Here is a 6,000-nt window from a genome sequence, read left to right as displayed (position 1 = left end):
AAAAAAAAAAAAAAAAAAAAAAAAAAAAAAAAATTTTAGTGTATTGCCTTCCAGAAATTGTGTGTGATGATCCTAATGTATATGAACACAATGTGCGCATTATGCATGCAAATATATAATTTTGCTATATATGAACACAATTTTAATGTAAATTTTATGTATGTAGGTTTAAAATACATACTACTATTATACATAAATATATATATGCACACAAAGGAATCACACTGTACACCTGATTTTTAAAGTTTGTATTGCAAAGATCTTTTTATCTCAACTTTCAAATATTTTTAAATTCCTATATAGAATCCTATGATAAGATAATGCCAGGATTATTTTAACCAATTTTACATTGTGAGTAATGAGGTTTTTCAAACTATATTATAAACAGTTCCTAAGTGAGAATACTTGTACCTATGATTTATGCAGATATCCAGTTTTTTCCTTTGACACGAATTCTTAGAATTGGCAAGTCAGTATTTACTTTTAAAAGGTTTTGTTAGATGTTCTCATGTCAGTCTCACAAAAAACAAAAGGAACACGTTAATTCCTCCTGCCAGCATATTAAAGCACCCATTTCCTGGCTGCTCTCCCATTTCCTGGCTGCTCAGGACACCGTTCATAATCATTTTGGTAATGTTACAGTCCGACGTCAGCTGATCTTGACAGCAATTCTGGAGTCACTTATGAATGGCTGAAATATGGGCGTCTCTTGATGTTGCTTGGCATGTGCATTTTAGACACTGCAAAGTTAACGTATGGTCAAAGGTGGAGACTGAGGCTTGGTTTTGCTGCTCAGAGAGACTGGCAGGAGCGCCTCCCCTCCCGGCACGGCCTGATCTCCGTATCGTACATTAGATTCCTGAACATGATTGAGCAGAGCTGCGTGGCGGCCCTCGAGTCCTTCGAGCATTGGAGGATGCGTGGAGGATGCGTGGAGGATGGCGAGACTTTTGTGAGCCTGCTTTACTCATACACCTCCCCTGGACAGTCAGATTGATGTGGAATAGTCGGTGAAATAAAACGAGCTCTGACTGTACCTTCCAGGGTGCGGTGACTGTAAGTGGACTTCCTTCCAAACATTTGAGGAGTCAGCATTTTGAATACTTCAGAATATCCATTTGGGTCTTGAAGAACGTCTTCCAAATGTGACAGGTTTGCTTTTGGAATTGTTTTTAAGCCATTCTTCCTGGCAGTAACTGGCCAGCAAATTAACTTATTCTCTAAGATGCACCAGGTCGTCACTATAAAGATGAGTGCTTTGCTGTCATGGAAAATCAACTATTTGCTTCTTCTTAAAGTCCTATGAAATTGTTTGGAAATAAATGTAGACGTGTGGGACTGGAGTGCATCTCCATTTCATAACTGCTGACAAGTAGGCTATGTCTTTTCTAAAAGTTGCTCCAGTAACCATAGCCAACACCTCGGGAGCGTTTCCCAAGTGCCAGGCATTCTTTAAGCACTTTATAGTTTCATGGACTCTTTGAACACCCTGTGAGTTTGGTACTGTTTTCCACATTTTAAGAAAGGGTTAACAGCTGCGGATTTAGTCCAGGGGCTCTGCACCTGTCTCTGAAGTGCCAGATCCTGAGTTTGATCTCCGGAAAGCAAAGAAAAGGAAAGGAAAGGAAAAAAAAGAGAGGGTCAACTGAGATACAAAGAGAGTAAATAACACACTAGGGGTCAAACGTCTAAGGTTGGAACTCAGACACACTTGGGCGTTCCAGTACTGGACTACAGTTAGAACATCTTCTGCAAGGCTAATCTGGCTTTCAGGGCAGTGTCTCGGGAAAGATATTAATTATATTACCGTGAGTCTGAGCCGGCTCTGAGTCACGAACAACCCTGAGAATATGATGAGAATCTTTTCCCAGGCGGACAGAATTTTGCAGCTCTCATCAGCGGTCCTTACTGCCCTGGCAGGACATCCACATCCTTGGAACTCAACCTCTTCCGATTCAGGGTCTTCCACTTAACAGTAGGGTGACTATGCATGATGTATTTGGCCTTTCGCCTTCCTCATCTGCAAACTAGGAAATTGTTCCCATGTGAGGAATACTCTGAGGACAACCCCACTGGGTTCTCAGGAGAACTTGTACTGTATGTTGTGCACTTAGCTGTGTGCTTGGCACATTGCTGAGCCATGAACAGGAGCTGTCCTTACTAGGCATTCACAAATACTGTAGAAGAGGAAAGCAGTGGGCGTGATTTCTGTTCTGTATAAAATAGAGTGCCACGATGGTCGGTAGAATTGAGAGTTAACTTTCCTGCAGTGATACATTACCAGGCCCAGACTGACAGTTTATTGATGAAGAGGCTGACATTTCAGCGCTTAGTACATTTGCCAAGTTAATTATTGAGCTTTGTAGTTCTCATTCAAAAGAGGACTCAAAATTGAATTTTCTTGTAGCAAAATTCCATCCTCAGGAAAGGCCGTGGGCTTTACATGAGTAGTCAGGCAAGCTGTTCACCATGGATCAGGTTGCAGGTCCCAGGAGGAGTGTCCCCAGAAGTGGCCCGCCTGCAGCAGTGAGAATCCTCCTCTGCAGAGCTTCTCCCTCAGTCTTGCCATTAGCAGATGCATGCTGCAGTCTGGAGTCCTTCTTGGGGCCTGCAGCTGAACCTACAGCTTCCCATCGAGGTATAGATGTATCTTAGGATGTCCCACAGTACAGCCGGAACAGGGCAGTAGCAAAGTTGTAGTCTGTTTTTACTACACTTGATCTTAGCCAAAAGGCTGAGAAGCGATTTGTAGTCCGTTTTTAAAAGGACTTGCTGATGAAAGAGGCTCAATTGAATTTCCATAGAAGTGGCTTCTGCCAGTCAGTATGCCCAGAGTTTCCCCATCTCAACCACCTGCCTTGCTCAAACGGTCTTCCTTATCCAAGCTGGCAGCGGCCTGTGTACCCTCAGGCCCTCCCTCAGCAGTCAGGGCTTTCAGGTGTAGACCACTTCATGTCCCGCGAGCATGGAGCCCCACCAGAGAACAGACAGGACAGATGGCATCTCCACCTCTGAAGGCCGCTTCCCACAGCCTTCCTCCCTCACCTGTCCCTTTCCATCTTTGCACAACCAAATTCATTGCAAGCAACCACTAAGAGAAGAAATAAACTCGAGTAAGTCCTGTAAAATGTTTGCTTTTGATTCCCCAAAGTCCATCACATAGGTCGAAATGATCCCAAAAGTGCAGTTATTTTTCACATGTTCAACATTTACTCAGTTTCTTCACACACATTTTTGACATCAGTGTATTTATCACCACCAGGAAAGGGTGACAGATCAGCAGTTGTGGCCTTTTGAGTATGTGAATGCTTTTTCCCCTTGGACACTTACAAGTGCTTGTAGTTCCAGCAAGTTTGGCCACGTGACTTCCCCATCGGTCAAGATGGCTGCCCCTGCAGGTGTAGACCACTGGTAGATAACTTCACAGAACAGGTCTTTCTTTTTCTGATGAAGCTTTAATCCCATTATTTAATCCCATCATTTCCCCATTTCCTCATCTCCCTCCATCCCATGTCATGAAATCATTGTGTCAGCTACTTTGACTTTGGCCCTGTGTTCAGGGAAGACCCATATTGCGTGAAGGTGTCTCAGAGCTTTGTGGGTGTTGCAGAGCATCTGCTGGCATGCACAGAAGTAGTGACACACTTGGAAGAGGCCAAGCAGCCAGGGCTTAGAGGCCTCCTCTCCGGATCTATCAGAGTCCATCTTCAGAACACCCATTTTCTTCTGGTTTGCAGTTCCTTGTGAGATTCCTTGTGAGCAAAACACATTTTGCTGCTTTAAGATGTTTGTAAATAGCCAAGCTACAGGGCACATCAGCTAAATGTAATTTGAAAGACTATCAGGTAAAGCCCGGCAGATAACCTTGACTTGCGCTTGGACAGGAGGAATGTTAGTTAGAATGGGGCCGTGGGGGTCTATTTTTGAAGGAGCTGAATCAGGAATATATATATAAATCTGTATTGTTTCTAATATGTTGCTTAGAGAGAGAGAAAAAAAACTGCTTTCAGTCTTTACTGAGATCATTGTGTCCAGGCCTACCACCTGCTGAGGTTATTTTGCTAGTTATTGAATAAAAATAGTTCTTAGAGTCCACAGCCTTGGATATTGGGAATCATGAGTCAATTCTCTCAGCAGCTAACTGCAGGGCCTAGAAGAAAGGAGTTAGGGTGTTTGAATGGAGAGCTTCGTCCTGGCACTCCATGGGAGACAGACTTTGGACTGCAGGGTGCACTCTGGGGCTCCTTTAGAATCAGAAAGTGGAGACAGTGACTTCGGAAACAGGATCTTGAGCTTTTGAGCTGCCGAGGGGGGAGCTTCTTGATCTTTAAACTAATTAGCTCCTTCACACCTCAGCTCCTTCCCTTCACCCCGAGGCCGCTCAGGGAAGCCTCCAGGACAGGACACCCTCTTCCCTCGCCTGTTCCGAGTCCACTTTTCCCCTGCTCGTTCTCCCCCTGCTTCAGACACTTTCCCCAGTGCTTTGTCCCTCTGGTCCTTCAACCTCAAGAGCAGCCTCAAGCTCGGTCTCCTGAATGCACAAAACTCAGCTCTTGCCTGCTCCAGGGCAACCTGCAGTGTGTGTGCTGGACACATTTCTGCCACACTAGAATGTATTTTTGAAAGGCAGTTTTGTTACTTATGTATACTGTATATTTCTGTGCAGCACAGGATGATGGTGACTTTCTGGCTGAGGGTTTATAAATCTTACAGGAGTGAAGTGCAGGAAAGGGAGGTCAATCTGAAGGTGATCTCAGACAAAATCATACTGGAATGCAAAGAAGATGTTAGGGAATGTAGGCGCACCAGGCAGACTCTTAATTAATTCTTGGACAGAGAAGAAATTGGGATCTTTGGTAGAGAAAAAGCTACTAGATTGGTTAATTTAATACTACAGTCTGAATCTTATATAGTGGGTAATTTGATCGGGAAGAGTACTAATAATTTATAGTTACCATTTCCTGAATACCTACCAGATGCCAAACTGTCTTCTAGGGATATTTAGGTAGAACCACCAATCTTGATAACAACCCTGAAAGCAGATAGTAGATTACCATTATCATTATTATTGCTTTACATGGGAGGAAACTGAGCTAAGAGAAAGTAAGTACATAATTTTCCCCTGGGTAATAAATGGTGGAGACAATATTCAAATTGAGTTGTGTTTAAGTCCTGGCTTAAATGTGAATACCATTGGCCATGGATTGCAGGAACAATTTGACTTCATATAGCACAGTGCTGATAAAACATCACATCTGGAGTTCACAGACATAAACAACGCCATCTGAATGTGTATAACGAGTGCTTTTCATACCTTCACAACGCTGTGTGGCCATCATCACTGCAGAATTCCAGAACATCTGCATCGTCACCTAAAGAAGCCCTGTCAGCAGTCAGTCCCCATTTGTCCCTCCCTTCAGCCCTGGAAGCCACCAACTTCCCCTTCGCTTCTGGAGATTGTGTGCAAATGCAGCTCCACAGTTGGTGACGCTTCATTTGGCCTGAGCTGTGGAGGTTCCCTGTGGGAGCTGTGCAAGTGTTCTGTTCCCTTGGCGGCTGAGGAACAGGCCATCTGTACATCACCACATTCCGATCATCTGTTCTCGGACAGTGGGACACTCTGATTGTTCCCACATTGGGGCAACTATTGATAATGCTACTGTGCACGTTTGTGTATGTTTTGGCGTGAATGTATATTTTAAATTTCCTTGCGCATAGACCTAGCAATAGAATTGTTGGGTCATATGGTAACTACATGTTGAATGTGGAGTAACTGTCAAAGTCTTTTTTGAAGAGGCTTTACCATTTTATGTTTCCCCGGCCCTATATGAGGATCCGATGTCTCCCCTTCCTTGCCAGTCACTTGCTATTGTCTGTCCTTTAAATTACTGCTACCCTGTTAGGTCTGATGCTGCATCTAACTGTGGCTTATATTTACATTTACCCAATATCTAATGAGGTTGAGTATCTTCGCATATGCTTATTGGTCACTCGGGTATC

At 43.8% G+C, this 6,000-nt stretch overlaps 1 protein-coding gene and 1 long non-coding RNA gene across 4 annotated transcripts in view; one reads left to right on the top strand and one right to left on the bottom strand.

Moving 5' to 3' along the window:
* The window catches only part of LOC104875270, a 14,434-nt gene extending 8,910 nt beyond the window's left edge, over positions 1-5,524 (bottom strand). The window contains exons 1-2 of the long non-coding RNA XR_784014.2: positions 5,315-5,524; positions 4,974-5,032 (exon numbers count right to left, since the gene is read on the bottom strand). This is a non-coding gene — a long non-coding RNA (uncharacterized LOC104875270). The remainder of the gene's footprint in view (positions 1-4,973; positions 5,033-5,314) is intronic.
* The window catches only part of Atg10 (autophagy related 10), a 227,104-nt gene that overhangs the window by 178,368 nt on the left and 42,736 nt on the right, over positions 1-6,000 (top strand). The window lies entirely within an intron of this gene.

Source organism: Fukomys damarensis, unplaced genomic scaffold, assembly GCF_012274545.1.
Source record: "Fukomys damarensis isolate Sample0158 unplaced genomic scaffold, DMR_v1.0_HiC HiC_scaffold_3, whole genome shotgun sequence".
In the NCBI taxonomy this organism is placed as follows: Eukaryota; Metazoa; Chordata; class Mammalia; order Rodentia; family Bathyergidae; genus Fukomys; species Fukomys damarensis.
This window is presented reverse-complemented; position numbering and strand designations above follow the sequence as displayed.